The sequence below is a fragment of the Colletes latitarsis genome, chromosome 10, assembly GCF_051014445.1.
Source record: "Colletes latitarsis isolate SP2378_abdomen chromosome 10, iyColLati1, whole genome shotgun sequence".
Classification (NCBI taxonomy): domain Eukaryota; kingdom Metazoa; phylum Arthropoda; class Insecta; order Hymenoptera; family Colletidae; genus Colletes; species Colletes latitarsis.
In genome coordinates this window covers 4446380-4470992 of record NC_135143.1, presented here as the reverse complement: position 1 = coordinate 4470992, position 24613 = coordinate 4446380, and the positions used below count along the sequence as shown (strand labels likewise).

The window sequence follows — 24613 nt, the reverse complement described above, 5'->3', positions numbered from 1 at the left end:
CTATTGATTATAATTGTTAAGGATATGATTTGAATATGTAGTCAATGCGCGCATGCGTGGCAAGTTTTTGTTCTTCTCGATTGTTTCCTTCCGTTTTAGATAGATACGTTGTAACCACGCTATGTACGTTCATGTGCTCCCTAATAAAGTATTATATTTATAATATCAGTTCAGTTTGTTTCATGCCCATCTTCCTGTTCATCAATAATCTCTGAAATGCAGAGTGTCTCACAAACCCTGCCCAATTAAATATCTTGAGAAACTGTTATGTACTTACAGAAATTGTAGGGTTTAAGAAAGTACATAACATGGTATAAATGGTATTCTTGCAAGTGGAGGCGTAGAAGAGGTATAAAGTCAAATTTGTTTTCTTAAATGGAATGTTCAATTTGTTATGCTCAATTTCAACAAATTGGCGTATTTTGAGTATAAAGGTACTAAAGTATAATTGTCGTTTCTGAGATATTTGACTGTTTTCATTTTATTACTTTCATTCTATACAACTATACACTTTGTTAATCTAGTTATTTTTACTGATTGTAGTTGGTAGCGTTAGAACGAAGATATGAGGGGGAATCCCGTGGTAGAATGCCCGGTAGTGTGTAATGGCGTTGCGAGGGAACACTAAATGTGTTGAAATAATAATGAGTTGTTTAGAATCGTTTAGAATGAACCAAACACAATCCCAACAGTTAAGCCATAACTCGACATAAAGGGAAAAAAGAAAATTCATCTGTGAGTGTAGTTTCAACTCCCACAAAGGAGGTTTCTCAAATGTCCAATTAATTTTGACAAAATTTTAATTCGTAGTTATGCCCCTCGAAAAATTTAACATTCACTTAAAAAATGATGTCATCTCTAAGCAGCACCGAATGTTGGTAAAAATGTCTTTTTTTAGACTATGGATCTTTCTAGGCATGTCTAAGTAATATAGTTTAAATAGAATAGTGGATATTAAATACCTACCCTTGTCAAATTGTGATCAATACTTGGTCGAAAATGTTTATAGACGAAAACTAACTCCTTTTTGAATTTCAAAAAATATAAGAAGGCAAAGTTGTTACTAAATGAATACTGTCCTACAAAAATTAAGTAAAAATGTAATTAAATCCACCATGGTTTCGAGTAACGTTAACTCTAAAGCTATATAATGAACTTTCATCTTCTTCGTTCGGTTTCATCTTCTCGTTTGTTCGTTTCAAATAAAACTATTACACGGTACGAAAATAAAATGCTTCGGTCCAAACAAGGCATTTAAAATGTAATTCTGTGGATGGTTTCGCTGCACGTAGACTCGTAAAAAGGAAGAAGAATACAACGTAAACAGAAAAAGTGCACAGAATATTTCCAACGATCCTATCCACCGACTCTCGACACTTGTACCCGACAATTTGGCGCTCCAAATATTTGTGAAAATTGTTATCATTGCATCAAATGAAGTCCGCGGCATGTATCCTGATATTTTCTTTTCAACACGCTTCTCAAACTATTAAACTGTGTATAGCGACGGAAGGTTGAAAGTTTTCAGGGAGTTTCAACGCGGAAAAGCGTGTCTTCATCGTACTGTATGATAGACTCTGGTTAGAAAAAGCTATCACGTAGCAGCAGCCACACGCGACGATGCTCTGGAATAAGTAAGACAACGCAAAATAAAACCGGCAGGAATAAAAGCAACGGACGCGCGTTTTTTCTGAGTTGGAGCTCGAGGGCGCTTTCACGTGCAAACTGCAAACACACGGATACATTGTAGGAGCGTGTACTGGATGAGTCACGCAAACTATTACAATCTGCCTTGTTCGGAAAACTATTGGTGATCAATGACGGATTACACCAAAAACGAAACAGACAATTACATAAGGCCTGTAATGTTAAAAAGAATTAAAAATATTACATTTATTCATATTATGAAATAAATGAACACAGTATTCATGAAATAATCAATAACCGCATACATTTATTTAACTTTTCTGGGGAGCAGAATATTTATTAGAGCATTAAACGTGATATAAAACCAAAATTTTAAATTACGTTTCGAGTTACTAGAACTTGAATGTGGGATACAAATAGCGAACACATGATTATAAATAACTTTTAGTAATTTAATAACAATTAAACTTTCGTAAACAGTAAAAAGTTACATTATTAAATCAATTCGCCATTCGTTATATGACTAAACAGCTTTTTTCAAATTTAACGAAACAATGTTAACGTTATAATAGAATAATTTTAATTTTCAAGTTATAGATTGATTGTTTCAATATTTGCATTTTAAGTAGATTGCTTTTATATTTTATGAATATACAATTTCGACCATAATAATAATTATTTTTACAATGAAAATCAGATTAAAGTCAGTGAATGTCATTCAAATTTTGACAGATTTAGATGGCGTTTTTGACAAGTGTTTATATGAAAAATTCGTTTGTATTCTGCATAGCCGACGAAATATGACGAAAAGTATTAATTGTAAGAAGATCTTCAATTAAAATTACTATGTTACAAGGTGGAAGTCATTTTATTGAATGTTCAAAATTTTGTTAAGCATCTCACAACGTTTATTGTCACACTTATGTACGTACAAACATCATGGATTCTTTTTTTAATACCTTTTTTCCTTGTGGAAGTAATAGTCGCTATCTTATTTTCCAGATGGCATAACGAGGTCATTATCTACAGGTAAGCCAATTCCCAGTAATTTGAATAATACAACAATTAGAAATGGATGTTTTATTATATTACTAGGTTTACACAAATATAAATTCAACGTATGTATTTCGTTTCGTAAACACGATTTCAAAAATAAATGACTGTCAACGTTTGGCTTAAACCCTCGACACTATGTAAAATTTCGTAAAAGTAAAATAATTAATTTTGCATTATTTTTGAACTAAAACAAATGGAATCTTGCAGAATTGTTTTATATTGCTGTTTACAAGAATGCAATTTGACGTGGCACACATGAAACTAAGCAATTCCTACGTTATTTTTTTACTTGGTAATCGAATAATAATAAATAAAATATTTCACTTTTGAGAATTCTACATATTTTTGGAGAATAATCCAAAACTGAACAAGTGCATTCTTTTCAACATTCTTTTATGTTCTCCTGTATATACAGGGTGTTCGGCCAACACTGAGAAAAATTTTACTGGGAGATTCAAGAGGCCAAAATAAGACGAAAATCAAGAATATCAATATGTTGATTGAGGCTTCGTTAAAAAGTTATTAAAAAATTAAATTAAAAAATTTCAAATCATTCTAGAAAACTTATTTTTGGTTGCGAGGGTCAATTATAATCATTTTTTATGAATACACATACCCCCCAAATCCTATCCAGTTTCGAGAAAAAAATTCGTTACCGAAAATATAATGTCTGATTATGAATGAATGATTCCCCTGAAATTTCATGTGTTTCAAATCGTTCTAAAAAAATTATTTTTACTTGCAGGGGTCGATTACAGTCATTTTTGGTCAATAGATATACCTTCGAAATCCTACGCACTTTCGAGAAAAAAATTCCTAAACGAAAATATAATGTGAGGCCAGAAATGCACCCCCGATATTTCATGCGAATGTTTAAATTATCATAACTTCTGAACGGATTGGCTCTGCAAATGGCAAATCACGCGTATTTTGGTGAAGAATATGTACAAATCGCAAAAATATTCGAAAAGTTGGTCCTTGACCCCGCGAAATGAGAAAAACCCCATAGAAATGGTCCAATTTTCAAACAGCCATAACTCCTACAATTGTGAATATATTTCAATGAAACTTTTTTCTGAAGTAGAGCTCATGGGTACCTACAAAAAAGTATTAGACAACTTTTCTGTAGGGTGTCAAACAAAATTACTAAAAATGAAGAATGAATGTTTAAGAAAAATCGACTGGGGGTAGGTGTCTAAATTTTTCGGCGAAAAAAAAATTTCATATCATCTGAAAAAATTATTTTTAGCTAGAGGAATCAATTAAAATCATTTTTGGTGAATGGATATACCCCCGAAATCCTACGTACTTTCAAGAAAAAAATTCTTTACTGAAAATATACTGTGTGACCGGAAATGTTTCTATAACTTTTTAACGAAGCCTCAATCAACAAATTAGTATCTTTGATTTTCGACTTATTTTGGCCCCTAGAATCTCCCATTAAAATTTTCCCCAGGGATATCCGAACACCCTGTATGTTTCTGGGGCAATAAATTAAATTCATATGTATACTTTACTGAGACTGACTTAAAGAGCACGTTTAGAACTAAAATGCTTCCAAAATTATCAATGCCCTTTTCATCGTATTTCGTCAATGATACAGAATTCGAACAATTTGTTTTTAAAAAACGAAATGTATCCCCACATTGCTTATGGGAGAAACTTGTTGAAATCAAATGATGGATGTAAGATTTTGTAACAAACTTTTTGCTGTAAATGAACACATATATAAAATTTATTTATACCAAATTATAACAAAATTGATTAACTAATAACAAAAATATGTTGATTTCATTCTATATTGTACGTAATAACAGTCCACAAAAGTATTTGTACCATTGTTAGTAAAGTCAATTTTCTTTTGTTTCGAATGTCATTTCACATTGAAAATAATTTCCACAGTTCACAAGAACAATGTAATATAGCGTAAAGGTAGACCCACGAAATACTAGAACATTAATACAAAGTAAAAAAGTTACCATAATATGCGATTTTTTGACAAAATCTACACTACGAATACTTTTGTGGACTGTTATTATGTACTATGCAGAGTAAAATCAATATATTTTTGTTATTAGTTAATCAATTTTGTTATAATTTGGTACAAATAAACTTTATACATGTGTTCATTTATAATACAAAATTTATTGCACAACATTAAATGCATCCCTTGATTTCAACAAATTTCTCTTACAAGGAACGAGGTTACGAATACTTATGGGACTGATTGAATGATATGTACAAATATGAGCGTATCGACTCTTGCAAAATGAAAAGTAAAGTTTGTATTTCTTTATGCGGCACGTAATAACTGTTTACGCGTCTCATTTTGTATAATTGCTGGCTACAACAAGAAAGAGAACTGTGGTAGCGGGTATTGGTAACTTGGTGATCGCAGGAACCGAAGAGAATAAAATCAATGAATACAACCGGAATTCACGCCACGGGAATTTTATACAGCCACGAACGCCGAGGAAAAAATTTTCATTAATTCGACCTGCAGACAAGCTTCAATTTCCCAGCCATCTCTTGCTGGCGTTTGCCTAAAAAGCGATGTTTAATCTCGGTCGATGCGTATTCGCGGAATATCCGATGTACACCGCGCGATTGAAATCGCGGTATGATATGAAACAGAACGACTCATTGTAAAACGAATAAAAATAAGTTTAAATGCGAAATTGAACTTTTTTTTTGCACCAAGAGCTTCTATTTCATAAACAAAGGAATACGAAAATATTTGTGACGCACCTACCATTTTTTGTAGATTTAAACTCGTCCGCGGAATTTATTTAAAACGTCGATATTTTGGGAAAATCTCAGTTAGGCGCGTTAAAAACGACAATTTTTATATTTTTGCACCGGCTATAAATTCGAATTGAGCTGTATGTAGCTGAGACGGATGAATATGAATCTTACAAATTGTACTTTGTACGAAAAATACAAAAGACTCTGTGTTAAAATTCTGATGGGAAAATGTAGATTATACTTAATTAAATGTATTAAATGTCCATCATATTGAAGGGCTATGCCTGGTTAGAAGTATTTAAGTTTTCAATTTTGAGAATTTCAGGTTTTTTTTAAGTACATAATAGTAGAAATAATGAAAGTTTCAAGTTAATCTGCTTTAATTTGTTACAAATATACGATGATAAGCAATTTATTGAATTTTGCTAAGGAATATACTTGCGTTATTACATAAATGGGGGTTTATACAACTGCGTAATAGAACATTCAGAGGATTTTAAAACTACACGAAGCTTGAAAATGCTGACAGTATAGAAATTGACTTTAAACTGTGCAATCGAACGTTTGTTTCTACCGTTCGGTACAATCTTGATATCGCAATCACGAATGAAGATACTGGAAATGAAGATTCTTACGAAAGAATATCGTTTTACATTGTCAATATTTTTCTCGTGTAAATTCACCTTACTTGAATTGTAAGACCAGTTGGAAGAAGTTTGTATAAATTTCCGTGTGTTAATACATATTATTAATCGATACAAGACAATCTTATTCTGGTCTTCCTCAATGAAAATCAATAGTAATACCTATAAATTGAACGTACAATTTTCTTAAATATTGTTGGATTTCCTAACCGTCTTGTTATGTTACAAAAATCATCTCCAGTGACAATTGTATATGTCTGGAGTTTCCTTCAGTTTTGGCCATGGGTTCTACAAACTCATGGTGTTTATTATACGAAGATAAGAGTTCGTCGCTAGGGCGAACTGCGCTTCACTCTCGCCTTTCTTCTGCGGGTGAAGTCACAGTCTCGAAACAGATCTCATAGAGAACGGTTCAAAACTCTAAGATATACCTTAGCGTATTTAATAAAAGCATTAATAAATTTACCAGTCAATCATACGTCCCACAACCCTACCTATTCCAATAAATAAAAATACTGGGTGCGTGGAAAAACGTAGTACAACCGACAAAGAGGTAATTTTAAGAATAAGGAAAAAATTTGGTATTCAATTTTCTCATTAGAATATATTTCATATATCATATACACTGGGAAAATTTTTAATGGGAGATTCTGGAAGTCAAAATAAGACGAAAATTAAGAATATCAATTTCTTGACTGAAGCTTTGTTAAAAAGTTATTAAAATATTAAATTAAAAAATTTCAAATTATTCTGAAAAAATTATTTTTGGTTGCGGGGCTCAATTATAATCATTTTTAGTCAATAGACATACCCCGAAAATCCTACCCATTTTCGAGAAAAAAATTCCTTACCGAAAATCTAATCTGAGGCCTGAAATGGTTCCCCGAAATTTCATGCGTATCTTTAAAATGTCATTACTTCTGAACGGATTGGACGATTTTAAAGTTTCAAAATGCAAACAACGCGTATTTTGATGCAGAATATGTAGAAATTCTAACAATATTGAAAAAGTTGTTCCTTAACCCCCTAAAGTGGGAAAACCCCCATAAAAATGGTCCAATTTTCAAATGGCCATAACTCCTAGAATAGTGAACATATTTCAATGAATCTGTTTTTTGAAGTAGAGCTCATAGATAGCTACAAAAAAGTATTAAACAACTTTTCTGTAGGGCGTTAAACAACATTACTAAAAATCAACAACGAATATTTTTAAAAAATCGACAAGTGGGCAGCTGCTGAAATTTTTCGGCGAAATTAAAAAGTTTCAAATCGTTTTGAAAAAATTATTTACCCCCAAAATCTTACCCACTTTCTAGAAAAAAATTCAGTACGGGCGGAACTTTAAACGTTAATAACTTTTTAACGAAACCTCCATCAACAAATTAGTATTCTTCATTTTCGTTTTATTTTTGCCTCTAGAATCTCCCATTAAAATTTTCCCCAGGGGTGGCCGAACACCCTGTATGTATGTTCTAGGAATTGCTGGAGATAAATATATTTTTCACATGACGAAAGCGATGAAGGAGTATTTTTTCTTAAAAAATGTGTTTTGGATCGGTCAGCAAGATCTCCCGATCTCAATATTATCGAAAATTGTTAGAACTACTTTGCCAGAACAGTGTACCAAGGATGCAGACAGTTTGATGACATCAATGATTTAAAACAATGTAATCTAGATGTGTGAGGGAATGTAAGTAAAAAAAGTATTAAACACTTGTATAAATCTTTATTAAAAATAACGATTGAAGTTATTAACACTAAACCTACCATGATCGGTCAAATGACCAGTCTTTCTTTTTCTATTTTACGAGGAAGATGTGACATAGGAAGATGTGTTTTGATGTTTATTCGTAAGATGTTCTTTTCTTTTATGTTAAAAAATTTTTTAATTTTCATCGGATAGAAGATAATTTTATTCCAAGTCGATACCGTAGTTAATTCTAAAGAAAAGAACTATTTAAAAAAAAGTAATGGCTAGTAATTACGCAAACAACCTGTATTAAATAAACAATTTATGATCCAGTTTTATCGTACACTAATCGTACGATCAGTAGAAATTGCTGAAACTTCTTTGAGTATGTAGCATCAAAGTAAATTTTAAAATAAACATAGAAGATAGCAAAAATTATAGTAGGTGATATGATCATTAGGTAGAGGATGAAAAGCCCTTTCAAATGAGCGTTTGTACGAGTCGATAGCTTCATTAGTTCCGGAGATATAGCGATTTTAATTTCAAGTCGATGCGATGGCTAGTTTCGGAGATAGGGTTTGTTTATGTTTCATTGTGCGCTCGTGATTTCATTGATCTTGCGCGCGCGTAGATAGTAAACAGTGCGTAGTAAATTCTTGGAAATACTACGCTGAAACTAGGTCACGACAGTCACGTACGCGAGGTAGGTCAGCACCACGCACGTGCGACAAAGAGATCCTACGCGACGCGACAGACTGAGACAGAGATAGTCAAATTAAGAAAAATACCCTTTTACATAAATTGCGATATCTCGGAAACAGAAAGTCGGATCGACAAAAACCAAAAACCATTTTAAAGGGGAGGCATTGCTGCTGCTAACAGTGGCTCGATCATGGAAAAGATACTAATAATTTCGAAACTGCAGGTAATTAAAGTTTGTAGTAATTTAATGCACGTTAGTAGTCTGCCGTAACACGGAAAGCGCCATAAGAGAATTTTTTAAAAATTACCTATTTATATAAATTACGATATCTCGAAAACGGAAAGTCGGATCGACAAAAACCAAAAGCCATTTTAAAGGGGAGGCTTTGCCGCTTCTAACAGTGGTTCAATTATTAATAAAATACTAGTAGTTTCGGAACTGCACGCGTCTAAAGTTTTTAGTATTTTTAATGCGCGTTAATAGGCTTTCGTAAGGCGGAGAGTCAGACGTAGCGGAATTTTAAAAATTACGATTGTCTTTACACGATGATATCTTCAAAACGGAAAGTCGGATCGACAAAAACCAAAAGCCATTTTGAAGGGGAGGCTTTACCGCTTCTAACAGTGGTTCAATTATTAATAAAATACTAGTAGTTTTGGAACTGCACGCGTCTAAAGTTTTTAGTATTTTTAATGCGCGTTAATAGCCTTTTCTAAGGCTGAGATCGGAATTTTAAAAATTACCTTTTACATAAATTACGATATCTCGAAAACGGAAAGTCGGATCGACAAAATCCAAAAATCATTTTAAAGTGGAGGCTTTGCCGCTTCTAACAATGTCTCAATAATTAATAAAACACTAGTAGTTTCGGAACTGCACGCGTCTAAAGTTTAACTAGTTTTAATTCGCGTTGTTAGATTGTTCTAAGGCAGTGGAAACTGTAGATTCTCTCTTTTCGTCTTTGCTATACATACATTTCCTATTTACATCGGAAGCTAACCAGAATTTGGTACCAAATGTCCAGTCTTTTAGAAAAAAACATAAATCGTTCAACCGGTCAGATGACCGATCATGGTAGGCAAAACAGACTACATATTTTTCTCAGAAAATAATCAATAAGATTAGAAGTGAATATTGTAAAATTCATTGTACGTATACTATAAGAAAAGTCGTGAAGTTAAATGGCGCTAAATAATATTGTGTGTTAGAAATTCTAAACGAAATTTTAAAAACGGTCATTTGACCGGTCGCGGTACGTTTAGTATTAAGTGTAATGGAGGTATAAAATATTAAAAATTGAATATTATCAATTAATTATTTAATACTTCAAGATTTACATTCTGGTCTCTCTACATCTCTCTAATAATTTTATTTCGTTAATTAGGAATAGATTGATCAACGAAGCTTCGTTTTATTTTATTCCTTCGATCATTGACATAAAGGTAATCCGAAAACATATGTATAAAAAACATTGAACTTGTTGAGTTTAATTAAGAATAATTTATTAATATAAAAGTGTGGTTTTGAACCGTAGTGTACAAGTAAAAATAATAACACTGTTATGCAGTGAAATCAACGAGTCTTCGAAATTATATCACGTTTATGAAAAAGTAACATCGTGCACTAGAAACGCTGTTCAGTGTGATACACTTTGAACATGAAACGAACACGCGGAATTAAGAAGTGAAAATTTTAAGTCGAACATCGACACGGACTCGTTTGTGCAGAATCAGGTATTCAACAATGAGTACTCCAAACCCCTTATCGTCGACCAATTTTCCCATCTCGACGGCCAATTTTCTTTCTGCATAATTTATCATTCCACCCTCTGATTCTTCCACTCCTGGAGCACCGTTGCCGTGAATGGCGTGGCTCGTTCACCGAAACACACTCGTAAATTTTCAATGCACAGACGGGCATTGAACAGTCAATGATATATGCACGTGCGCGCACCAATCGCGCATTGAGGGATGCGATGAATCGTTATCATAAATTTCAACATTACAACTCGCTCAATTCCCCACCGCAATTTTATGGAATATTCTGCAGACTTATCTCGAAGAGTTTTTAAACACACGATATGGAATACGAAAGTTTATCTACAGATAACAAGTAATAATGTTGCTTCTTTTCCCTAGATTGAAATATGATTAATAGACGAGGCATATTCAGAAAGTATGTTCGCGGCTATAACATAGCAACGTTTTTCTTTTTCAATCAGATTGTGGTTGAAAGAAAATTTACATTTTTAGGCTGAAAACAGACGAGCGATTTTTGCCGTTGCGACATTGCATCGACTCTATGTTTTTCCTTGTTTTGTAATTAAAACAACGAAGATAGTCAATAACTTTTATCGTTGCAGAGTAAACTACCGCAAAAAATTTATAGAAAAATTTATATTTCTATCTATGAAATTGTGGTATTGTACGTTCACAAATAGAACAGAAATGTATAGCAATGTGCGATTCTGCTTAATGCCGAGTCGCACGACTGTCGCGCGACGATATATCACGAAATTGAAACCAAACGTCTTGTCAATATTGTGCAACCATGGTTCAATACTTTGGACGTTGAATTATTTATAGAGAAAATGAGAAGGCATTCTGAAATATGGGACATTACATGTAACGAATATTCGAATAAAAATAAAAAATATGGAGCACGGCAGAATATATGCCAAACATTTGTAAATAATTTCAAGGAGAAATATCCTGTTTTCGGATTTTATCACTTAACCTTGCTGCTAATTCATCAAATGATTTTATTGACACTCGAAAGTAATTAACAAACTTATTTTCGTCCTCCCTTAGTTCTATCAACATTGTAGAAAATGCACCTTTGGAAATACGAGCACTCACGAAAGGATGAACCCAGTACTTCCTATCATTCTTTGTTAACAAATATTTATGAACTAAATACGCAACAATTATTCCGGTCTGATGCGGTATTGCACGGATGTCATTTGTTTACATAGCGATGTCGCAATGAAATCGCATCGTTACCGCTGCGATTCAGCAACGGCAAAAGTTATTGTCTGTCTTCGTCGTTTTAACAAAAATTGTTTTGCAAAACAAGGAAGGAAGGAAGACCGACAATATCGACGTTTTCATGTCTGTCTTGATTGTTTCCAATTGCGAGACAAGGAAAAACATAGAATCGCTATAGTGTCGCAACGACAAAAGTCGTTTGTTTTCGTCTGTTTCCAGTCTCAACATTTTCAAACGTATCGAATAACCTGACGATTGTGAGATTTGTAATTCATTTCTTAACGGGTTATTTCTCTGTGGATGTTGCGAAATTTAACAATTTTCATGTTTTTTTTAAAATAAAGGTTACGTCTGACGTTGTGATTCTATTTTATAGTTTATTTAACTATAGTTTAGTCATATATTAAAATCTTTTATACAATTTTCAATAATTCTCTTTTATTACGTGACATACAAATGATGATAATTTTTAAATGAAAGGTATTCCTATCTTGGACAAATTCGTGTCAATGTTTTAATGTGACCCAGTAAAGTTCGTGTACATTTGCATCGAATGAAAATTTCGTCCAGCAGAATATGCAAGGACCTACGGAATGAGTTAGGGGAATCGTGATTTCCAAACAAAAAGACCTTACAGCTATGCTACCAGGAATTTTAATGACATTTAATGAAGCAAATCTGGAAGTCGAGCGAATGTTTCATTACAATAGGCATTTTTACAAAAGTTATATAGCCCCTTTGTAAGTTTATCGTTATGTTATCCTGTCTAAAGAGAACATTCATTAAAAGGATATTAATGTTGTTAACAAATTTGTCAGGTATTAGTTCAGACCTTTTTAAATTTTTCTCTTTTAATATCAAAATATCTAACGAACAAGTTATTTATTTTTTGAAAATGTAATAGCACATGACCCATGTATAGAAGATATCACATCAAGTTTTATGAATGTCTAATAAACGACTCCCAAGATACGAAGCAAAATAAATAACATAATTATTACCATATTTATCTATATCTCTTTATATTATATTATTTATAATTATATTATAATATATTGTTATACACACAGTATTTGTTGCGTCGCAGACCCTCGAGCGTCCCGTCGCGACGCAATATAACACTTAGGAAAGGCCCAAGTGTTAGAGTAGGCCCAACCACTTGCTCGCCTCTTTATTACGAATTTTTCGTCGCCTGGGCAAGTGGTACCCTTAAGACCAGACGTCTGCTAGGTGGTTGGAGGCGCTGCTCGACCACCCGTATTTCCAATATGTTTAGATTCACCCTGGTGTCCTCTTAACCGACTTTCCTTTTCCAAAACAGCCTTATGCATACCTCCACTCCTTTCCCTAGGTCCCAGCCTACATTTTTCCCAACTAGCCAATGCCTGATAAACCACTCCCAATTTTCCATTCCAATTTCGGCGTCTCCACCCACTAAAATTAGATATATAAAGTAACTGCGAACAACGAGACGAGAGATTATTCCAAAAATCCGACAGAGAATTTACTCTAAAAACTCCGAACGAGATTATTGTAAAGGTCCTCGCCGTGGACTAATTTCAATCGCGCTTCACAAATAAATAAGTTATTAAACCAACCAGCATTTTTTACTTCGTCGTGAGCCAACTATTTCAACGTTGTCGCGACGTACACGACAGTATTATTTACCGATATAACTATCATAGAACGCAATCGAACATAAATATGTAATAAAAACTTGTGGACACTACCAAACAAAGTTCATTTGCCAAAAGATTAAAGTAATTAGTAGAAGTGCAGAATATTTGGAATATTATTGGTAATTTGGAATATCGAAGTATGTACATATTAGGTCGTTCCATAAATTCGTGCCGTTCGACATCCTCAAATTGACGTGGTTAGTAATTTAGTTGAAAACAAACAAAATCTATCAGTTCAATTTTAAACATTTCATGGAAATTTGAAACTAATAAATATTGTGTCAAAGCTCAAAGTACGGGGTCCACATTGGCCTACAGAATGGAACTTTCTTGTTCTTATGTTAGTTTGTTAATATATAATAAAATCAAACCTTCCCTAAACCATTTAATAACTGGAGATAAGAAATAAAGTGTATACAACAATCTCCAGGCTAATTAATGGAAAAACAATTTGAAAATGTGAACGTTTTAAGGAACAGTGTTAAGCTACATTTTAATAAAAAATCGAAGAAGTTTTGTAGCGACGATACAATGACTTTGCTAAACAAAGGGAAGGAAATTATCGAATAAGAAGAGGTTTACTATTTTTCATAAAATTCCATTATATGTTTAAAATATTACTTTAGGTTGTATTACAAAACATGATCATATTGGACGACCTAATATTTAAAAATCCACCAACGTTATCTACTTGTTTTTTCAATTCCATAAAGTGAAGGAATACTGCCATTTTAATTAGATCAAAACTAATCAAGCTTTTCGTTTCTCATTATCACCGAGTGTTTGATGTTAGGAAATGAATTTATAATCCGTGCCGCGTAATTGTATTAAGTGAAGTAATTTCATTAGTAACCAAAGTGTTACTGATTGTCTGTTATTATTCTTGTTGGCATGATTCACATGATTTGTAATATATGGAATTTGGATTAATATATATAATATTTATTTAACTCTAAAATTTGAAATATAAACATTCATTTTCCTGTTCTCTGCTAGAACTTTTTACTCGTTTTAAACAAAACGGTACATGAAATATGCTGCACTTCCCCTACCATTAATACGAATCAAATGAATTTTTCGAAGATAGCGTCGCGGTGGCGTCGTTTAAGTGGAAGAACGATTTCCCGACGAAATCACGGCTACTGCGGCCCAGACAGAATCAGTCGAAACGGGGCCAGACTAATCCACGCGTAACAAATGGCCCAATTATCAGCCAGTTTCCCCCGTGTCTGGTGACCCATCTCTTTCCGCATGAATTTATCGATTTCCCTGGCGAAGCTCGTGTTCTTCGTAACGGACGCAATCGGATCGAAGGTCGCGTCAGTGCGCATTCGTGAAATTTCCGATATACACCGAAACATCCGAGATCCCGCGATATCGTTCTCCAGCGGACGGACACCTGCAACTGTGATCCCTCTGACACGCATTGCCCATTGATTTTCGTCGTTTCAACGAGTTGCCGCATAGGCCAGTTACTATCACGTGCACACATTTTCGATTCGATATCGTTAAATCGATGCACAGTGTGTCCAGCAATGGACAAAAATAAAAAAACTAGAGTCTATGCTTCACAAATTCTTATACCCCGAAATGTTAATTTAAAATGTAGACTTTAACTCTATCTATAACTTTTACTGAATTTACCAATTTGTTGTTGAAAACGATACCAAAATTGCAATTTTCGGTGGATTTTTTTACACATGTGCCATTTACCGAAAGTTTGTGTTTTTAATCTGATTTTTTCAAGTTATGTACAGTAATATAGTACCTTCTGCAAACCTTTTCAATGTTCTATGTGTAACTTGTAACTGTTCAATGTTCTGGCTGTAACTTGTAACTTACGCTTGTGTAACTTGTACCTGTTCAATGTTCTAATAGTAACTTGAGTTCTGTTCTGTAACCTTTCAATGTTCTTGCGTAACTCTTACGTGTTCTTGTGTAACTGTGAGTTCTGGCCCGTTTCTGTTTCGCGTTCATATACTTATTTCAAAAATAGAAGGAGATTCTAGTAACAAATCCGAAATTTGCCCCTCCCTCGTGGGCCAGTCCTCTCGACACTCGAAATCCCGCCTCCTGAGGCTGTACGGGCGTGGACGTCCACAGTCCCAAGGGGCACGTAAATGGGCCCAAATTACGGTGAAACTAATTAGGTGTGCTGAATGGCTTTAGGATACAGAAATTCCTATTGACAAAAAAGGTATAGTCCGAGCCACAATATAGCGAGGTTGTAAACTCCAGTGGGTGTCAAAGTTTACACGTTTCAGCTCCCGAAACAAATGATTTGACAGAAATACGAGCAGCTAAGGGCCTTAGACCATAGTCAGGGCCGTACGAAGAAATATTTTATCTAGTGTCGCCATTTTTAGAAAGCCATTTTTAGAGGTATCGTAACAGGTAAAGGTCTTACTCAAGTCTTTAATATCTTAATTTACCTGCTTATATACAGGGTGTTTGGCCACACCTGGGAAAAATTTTAACGTAGAATTCTAGAGGCTAAAATAAGACGAAAATCAAGAATACTAATTTGTTGATAGAGGCTTTGTTAAAAAGTTATTAACAATTAAATTAAAAAGTTTCAAATCGTTCTGGAAAAATTATTTTCGGTCGCGGGGGTCAATTACGATGATTTTTGGTCAATAGACATACCCTCGAAATCCTAACCATTTACGAGAAAAAAATTCCTTACGGAAAATATAATTTTAGGCCAGAAATGCTTCCCATAAATTTCATGCGAATCTTTAAAACACCATAACTTCTGAACGGATTGGACGATTTTAATGTTTAAAAAAGCAAACTACGCGTATTTTGGTGGAGAATATGTACAAATCGCAAAAATATTCGAAAAGTTTGTCCTTGACCCCGCAAAATGAGAAAAACCCCATAAAAATGGTCCAATTTTCAAACAGCCATAACTCCTACAATTGTGAATATATTCCAATGAAACTTTTTTCTGAACTTGAGCTTATGGGTACTTATAAAAAAGTATTAGACAATTTTTCTGTAAGGTGTCAAACAAAATTACTACAAATGGAAAAGGAATTTTTAAGAAAAATCGACAGGGGGTAGGTGCCTATATTTCTCGACGAAAAAAAAAATTTCAAATCGTTCTAAAAAAATTATTTCTAGATTCTGGGGTCAAATACAACCATTTTTGTTGAATACACATACTCTCGAAATCCTGCGCACTTTCGAGAAGAAAATTCAGTACTGGCGGAACTTTAAACGTTAATAACTTCTTAACGAATCCACCATCAACAAATTGGTATTCTTGATTTTCATCTTATTTTAGCCTCCAGAATTCCCCATTAAAATTTTTCCCAGGGGTGGTCGAACACCCTGTATATGCATCTAGAAAATGAAAAAAGGTAGTGCAGTTACGGACACAGAAAAACATTCAGAAAGGCACCCTCAAGCAAGATGTCATGTACGGCCCTAAGTGCCGCAGCAGTAGTCGGTCCCAACCCTCAAGAGTTTAGTTTACCACCTCGCTATATTTTGGGCCAGACTATACTATTGCTAGATGACGAAACTAAGTGATTTTAGTAATATGGGAAATAAATGAAGTGTCCGATAATATCAAATGTTGGAATTCCCGACTCATATTCAGTATTTCGATTTGTATGTAGAAATATAGAAAATCGTACTACTTCTTAACTGTCTAGATGGTGCGCAGAAATTAGCAGATATCAATAATGATGAACAATCTATGTTATTATTTACTAATTTAAACAAAAATCTAATATCGAGAATTACTGTTTGGTTTTTAAGCATACCCAGACGAAGCATCTCCAGCAAAGGTGCATAATTATGATCACCTCATCTCAACAGACGTTGTAACTTATATGCACAGTCATTTTATTTTTTAAAGTCATTATTCACATATCGATGGGGGCCATCTCATGGAGGCGTCAACGAAGGACGGACCAAAGTAATATAGAATAAAGGAATAGTATCGATATTTCGAAATTCTTTGTAGAAATGGACTACGAATTCGAACCTTTTCAATGCAGAATTGACAATAATTGATACTTGTTTCAAAAAGTCTAGCGTAGCAGTAAAGTGAAATCCAAGATCACGCACTTTATGGATACAGGATAAGATATTCATGTTCACCTCGTAATGATGTACTATCAAGTCGAAGATCTGAGATGACCTTATGACATGATAATTTGCAACATCCCAGCTCATAACATTTTCATTGCACCAGATATTGAATCTATCGAGATCCAATTGTAAATTAGTAGTATCATCAGAATGAGAAATATTTTGAGATCGTCAACGTATTTGTTTTCGTATCCTTATGACAGCAGTGTTAATCAGGTTATGAGGTTTTGAGGCCAAATGCAAGAATATGAGTATAATTATAATTCATTCAATTACAACTTTGTAGTCTTATTTATTTTGGACAGTGATCTATCTATGAGTATGAATATTGCATTGCTTATTGAGAATCAATTAGTAATTTTGAAAATATTATTAAATATTCTTTTCGTACTACATTTATTTTATTTAGTTCTGTTGATTATAATTATGAATTTACGTTACGGTACTGAATTACACTGAATTGAATAGAGGGTTTTTAAAAGTTTAATAAAATATTATAACAGTTCGAATAATGTTTCACATATAAATAAATATCATGTATATACTGTTATTGTTATTTAAATTTTATACAAGTAGTACACAAGTGTGTAAGAGACAGGTTGTAGCTGAAATTATTGTTATTGAAATTTAATTAAAAACTAAATTTTATCAATAGAGAAGAACTATTTACAATATTTTTAATAAGACATTATAGATTGCATGTTACTATTGAATGCAGGAAATTATAGATCGAAGTAGAAATAATAGAAGATAATAAGTAGATCGGATTAAATTAATTTAGAAGCACAGAACAATGACAAAGTGGTGACATTTAACCCTTTCGTTACGCTGCAAAGTGTGCACAATGAATGTCGGTAGTCTTCGGTTGTTCCGTCCGAAGAAACACAATACGAGAATATTTCGTTGTCAGTTTTTGATAGGTCCGCGACGTAAAGCTATTTTTGAGAAGAGATATTTTTTCAATTGCTGGCAATAATCATTTAACTTTTCGTATGATAGATTTAGAATTTCACTTTTTCGTTTCGTTCTCAATAGCTCAGTCGGTCATAAACTCGGTCTTCCGAAGGGTACGTCGAAAACGGGACTTCGACCCTCGAGCAGAAAACCCCAGAGGAAGGCCGCGACATTGTCGGACTTCGGAACATTCGCGTACAACCAGGTATCACCCCACACTTTCCTAGAAGAAGGCGCGCCAAGGGCGAACAGAGGGTGGTGACGCTGCCTAAGGGAGCACGCTGATTGAGTTTTTTAATTTTCTGGAAATCATCAATCAGCGTGTCTCCCCACACTTCCTGTGCAATCCGTGGACGAGTGTTGCTCGTTCGGAAATTGTAAGTTTGTACGTGGTGTGCCGACTAGATACAATTCGAAGGACCACCTTCTCTGAAGGAAACTAATGTTTCGTATTCGGTGTTTATTGATTTCAACAAGTGATACAATGACGTTTCCAACTATAATTTTGTTGCTAATCTGATAAGTTCTTCCGATGCTCTTCTCTTGCCGATGAGGCGTAACGAAACTGACCAATTGGCCGACGTCCCTGATCGGGGGTTGGATTTCCGAAATCCGCCTAGTCCAGGTTGCCGCTCACCAGTCGGGGTACAAACTGGACCTCCCCGAAAATGGAAATTTCCCAATACCTGACCGGGAACCGTGTCCAGGTACCAAGGCTGTTAATCGATCGCGCGATTAGTTGGAAGGTTTATGACACGTCAATCTCTATTGAGAACGATGGTGCAGGGCCCTGGTACGAGTTCCTAATTGCTTCAATTTTGTAATGATTCTTTAGGGCCCTGACTCTTCGTTTAGTTGTAACTATTAACAAGCGAATTGAAATTAGCTATCCTCAAAAATAGCGGTATTTACAAGCGACCGTATCGTAAACGTCGCCAAGTTCCTAACGATGACGTCGAGTCGACACTTGCATTTCAACTGCGATTCGATACTCACAGTTTTACTTCGAGTCTATTTTTTCATTCGTTCAACGGTTCGATTTTTCCCCTTCGAGTCAACATTCAGACCGAAGGCTTAACGTACGACTAGTCAGCATTAACGTTCATGCTGTTTAACCATTTAGAAACATTGTTTCTGGGCTAAGTCCATGAAACAACACGTCGCGACGGACCGTTTACCACGATCGAAGGTATCTTCGAAACTTACAATTTCGAAGACGGGCTCCACCGTGCACAATATCGCGACGCGAGGTACGAAACCAACCTCGAAACGGAACATCGGTGTTCGTACTTACGTCTTTCAACGCCACGTTGGGATTCTCTTGTATGTACACTTCTTTAACAGCTACGTAACAACTGGTTCGTCGTATTATATGAGAAACATGAAAATGAGTATATTTTATGATTATGCAGGTCGTCGCATAGATGTCCACTATAGTCTGTACCTGTACGTACAGGCACCTCTAACGGAAGGATTAAAAAAGTGTAGTAAAAATAGTTTGAGGAATTTTTCACTCAAACAAAAACCGTTATTAGAAACTAATTTTGAATGTCCAATTACTGTGAGTTGGTGTTTATAAGTCAGGGAAATCTCAACAGAAGTAAGTTATCAGCTTCTGTTCCATTTAAAAGGATTGTGTTGTTCTTAATATGACCTGGACCCTTCCATTCAAGGTTAATTGAACACAGTCACCTAGCAGAACTGTTAAACCCCTACAACTTTTGTTTAAAACATTTTTCTCTAAAATCCTTTTTCAAGATGTTTGACTGAATATAAGTGGTTTTTCTCTTGAAGGATGGAATTGGAGCTACTGTAAAAAGATTGTTAAATAAGTCTCTCTAGCTACCTAATAAACCTGCACAGTTAAAAAAATATCGATATTTTAGAATTACCAAGTGCCCCTTGTTAGCAGCTAAGTCAATCATGATTATTACATGTTTAACAATTACAGTTTAAGTTTCTATATTTTTCTTTATATTTTCGTGAGAATATTATCAATGGACTGACGAGATTTCACTAATAGAAACGAGTCCAAAGGCGACTCCGTTTGAATTAGTTTTGATACTAATTGGAAAATTCTCAAACCTGATTTTATTGTAGTAACATGATACAGCGCAAATGAAGGACCTCAACGACCATCGCGATTCGGTTTCTGTTTTACTGTCTGCGAACCATTGTAATCTGAGATTCTTGGATAACAGTACACCGCATGCACTAGGATCCTGTCTATGCGACGGTTTAATTGTTATTTTGTAGGTTAATTTCCAGGAATACCAGGACCATACTTCCTTAATAGAAGGGAATACTATTTCCCTCTATAGAGATATGCAATACCTAAACTGCTAACATTTACGAAATGAATAACTAACTATATACGATCATAATTACATACCATCACAATCCGAAATCCAGTAATTATAGAATCTAAACGCTAGCAGAAGATGCAAGAGAAAGAGTTAAAAACAAAGAGTCTAATCTGATATTTTCGTTTGAACACATTACAAATGATTATACTTAGCGTCACTAATTATTTTAATAGTTTTAAGGTCCATTCAAACAGATTTATGACAGAATAGTTACTCGTTTTTCGCCAATCAACTCGAAGTCGCGTGGATTCGAGTTTTTTTTGAAAGTGTACACTGACTCTGAGCGGCTCCCTTTATTTTTAAAGATATATTTTCTGATCTGGTACTTTTATATCCACACTATAGTAATTCTCAGTAGAGGGAATATTCTTTGAAGATGAAGGTTTTCATATTAACGAACAGAACAATTTTCGACCGTGATTGGAGCACATTACTTCAAACTTCGAAACAATTATCGAGTCGAATGCTCTTTGTAATTACGATTTATCTATTTAACAACTATTCGCGCAAACTTAAGTAGATGTATGAGGTACTCGTAAGTAGAAATCAATTAGGTTTCATATATATACAATAAAATAAAAGCAAATAAATTTTAACAATACATTGTGTATTTATAAATTCTTTTTATTCATTTTCATTTTACTTCCATGTATAGAATAAGAGATATTGTAATAATTTATAACTTATAATTTACTTTACTGTATTTTCGAATATTAAGATATTAAGATTTCATTTTATTCTTCGAAAAAATTATAACGATCAATTCATACACACGATTCTAAAGAGTTTGAGAAGCTTTTACTATCTGATTATTATTAAATAAAGAATTTTTCGAAATTAAGTGTGTGATCAGGGAGACTTTTTGAACAAAAATTTTTTCAGAATCTTTAATGCTCAAGGAGAGCATTACAAATTATAACGTTTTGTAATTACCTTTTTTTCAATATCTTCCGTAATTTTAGAAATATTAGCAAATATGACAAACCAGAATTTCTTTGAAGGAGTGAAAACATCCCTAGAACCGAATTTGGGCAAAAATGAGAAACAGCAATGTGATTAGGTTCACATGTACTTGATTTGTGCAAAAATTTCAAATGTTTTAGAGTGTATCAATTGCCGAACTTCACTCGTGAGGTATGTTTAAGCAAACTTAGGCACATTCAGCGCTCGTGACAATACAAACGTATACATAGAATGAAACGAAAAAATCAAAATTGTGTGATTGTTTCCTAATAGTGAACAAACCTTGCTTTTATTCTTTCAGATTAGGTCTGTAAAAGCTAGTTTTTGTCAAAATAATTTTTGAAGTGGCGCAGGAACATTTAAGTTTCAATTTTTTGCTCTTTTAGATACATATTAAAAATGTTTAATTCGTCAATTTTTTTATAGCTTTAAGGTAAAAGATAATTTTTCATATATTCTTGTAAAATAGAATTAATGTAAGAAGCGGTAGAATGTTCAAATCAAGAAACAGTTTAAAGTAAACAGTTCCTAATAAAATATTCCTTGTTTAATGTTTCAATTGGTATAAAAATTTCAGAAAATAATAAAACTCAAGATTGATCAATTGATGATTAATGAGATCAAATTCAAATTGTGGCAGCTACCACACAGTAGAGAGATCATTATAAAAGGCAACTTTTGCTTGCTAATGTTACGAATTATACAACAAACATCTGTTACTGTATTTTGTTCCACTGACACTGTACAATCTAACGTTACATTTTATTGTTAAATACCCATAGACATGTTGCACGGTCAGTATATCCATCTTCCTGGTTTAACTAGATCCGACGATATTAATTTATCAAGGTAGGAAAACGTAAATTGGCTCGTCTTTCAATCCATCACTATTCTTGCTACGTCAGGTTATATCCCTGAAAAGAGTCTAGATAGAATAGGCCGCGTCCAAACTCATATTCATTACGCAAATCCCTCCAATCCTTTTGTAATATTCTCATGAATATACAATGAAAAAATATAAAAAATTTTAATTTTCATTAACGTCCAAGTTGTTTCACGGACATTTCGCTGTCTGTTGTAATCCGCCGGATGCAGGCAATTTGAGATTATCGGACTCTCAGTTTATTTCGATCGATAAAACAAATAAACAATAAAAAGTTACATTTTTTTAATTCAGTCTTCGGTGACAATCAGCTTTAAATATTCATTGCGTACGGCTGCGCTAATAAAAAATACGATCGTGTCGACCATAAACTGATTAAAAATGCTGTCATAAGGATACGAAGGTAAATATACTGACGATCGCAAAATATTTCTCATCCTGATGATACTACTAACTTACAATTGGATCTCCATAGATTCAATATATGGTGCAAGGAGCACTTGGTAATTCTAAAATATCGATATTTTTTAAACTGTGCAGGTTTGTTAGGTAGCTAGAGAGACTTATTTAACAATCTTTTTACAGTGGCTCCAATTCCATCCTTCAAGAGAAAAACCACTTATATTCAGTCAAACATCTTGAAAAAGGATTTTAGAGAAAAATGTTTTAAACAGAAGTTGTAGGGGTTTAACAGTTCTGCTAGATGACTGTGTTCAATTTACCTTAAATGGAAAGGTCCAGGTCATATTAAGAACAACACAATCCTTTTAAATGAAACAGTAGCCGATAACTTACTTCTGTTGAGATTTCCCTGATTTATAAACACTAACTCACAGTAATTGGACATTCAAAATTAGTTTCTAATAACGTTTTTTGTTTGAGTGAAAAATTCCTCGAACTATGTTTACTACACTTTTTGAATCCTGCTGTTAGGGGTGCCTGTATGTGTGAGTTATATGAACGAGAATATATTTGTTAACAAAAAACAACCACACTACACAAAAGATATAGACAATCAAATAACCACTGATGTAAGTGTATAATTTTTCCTTTTTCTTTTCTCTCACTTTCACTCGTCTTTATCTCACATATGTTTCCATCCTCTCTCTGTCAATCCTCAATTCGAACTGTTCCTTCGACCTAACGTGCGGTCGCTCGCGCTCTCTTACAAATACAAACACTCGACCACACTTACAAACGAAATTCACATCCTTATCTGTGATAATCATATTACCACAATCTCCCTCCTTGATTTCACAGATTCATACGCACATAAAATTCTTTATATTATTCAACAACGCAGGTCCATTTAAGGATTTGGTCATGCAATCGGCCATCATACTTTCCTTCGGAACGTGTATCACTTTTATCGAATAATCTTTTACATGTTCTTTAACAAAATGACATTTCCTGTTTAACAACTTTGTTCTCGTTTTAAAACTACCACCATTAGCTAATTTCACTGCATTCAAATTATCACATCTCAATTCTTTTCTCATATTATCACACATACCTATTTCAATCAACGTCTCGCTTACCCAGATTAATTCTTTCACTCCGTCTGGCATCGAATCCAACTCACTTTCTGTCGTTGACAGAGCGACTGTTCCTTGTTTTTTGCATTTCCAATGAATAAGATCACCGTTTCTATACAAAAGTAGACCACTAAATGATTTTGCATCCCTTGTACTGTCCCATGACGCATCGGTTTCGCATAGCACTCCTTTTATCAAATTCACTTTCCCATATTCTATCCTATAATTAATTGTATTCTTCAAGTATCTTAAAACGCGCTTTAATGCACTCCAATGTATCATTTTTGGGCATTTGCTAAATTGTGACAGGTTACTCAATGAATATGATATATCAGGTCTCGTAGCAACACCGAGATACATTAGTCGTCCCAACAATTCCTGATATACCCTTTCATTGCACTGTGGACTTTCATCATCTTCACTCAGTTTTTGGTTAATGTCCATCGGTGTTAAGGATTCTTAAGGAACCTTGACATCGCGGGGTTTATGATACGGACGTGACTTCTCCGCTATTTTTGAGGATTAGGCCTTCGAGACATTTTTGCTTGATAAAGTACGTTACGGTCATTAAGGAAACTCCAAACTCCACACGGGACTTGGAATCCTTGGAGCTCTTCCTTGCCTCAATAGCGATTGACGTATCGTAAACCCGCGGTA

General features: G+C 34.1%; 1 protein-coding gene across 6 annotated transcripts in view; it reads right to left on the bottom strand.

Annotated features, from left to right (window-relative positions):
- Positions 1-24613, bottom strand: part of Kair1d (Kainate-type ionotropic glutamate receptor subunit 1D) — an 881193-nt gene that overhangs the window by 561314 nt on the left and 295266 nt on the right. The gene's annotated exons all lie outside the window — the stretch shown is intronic.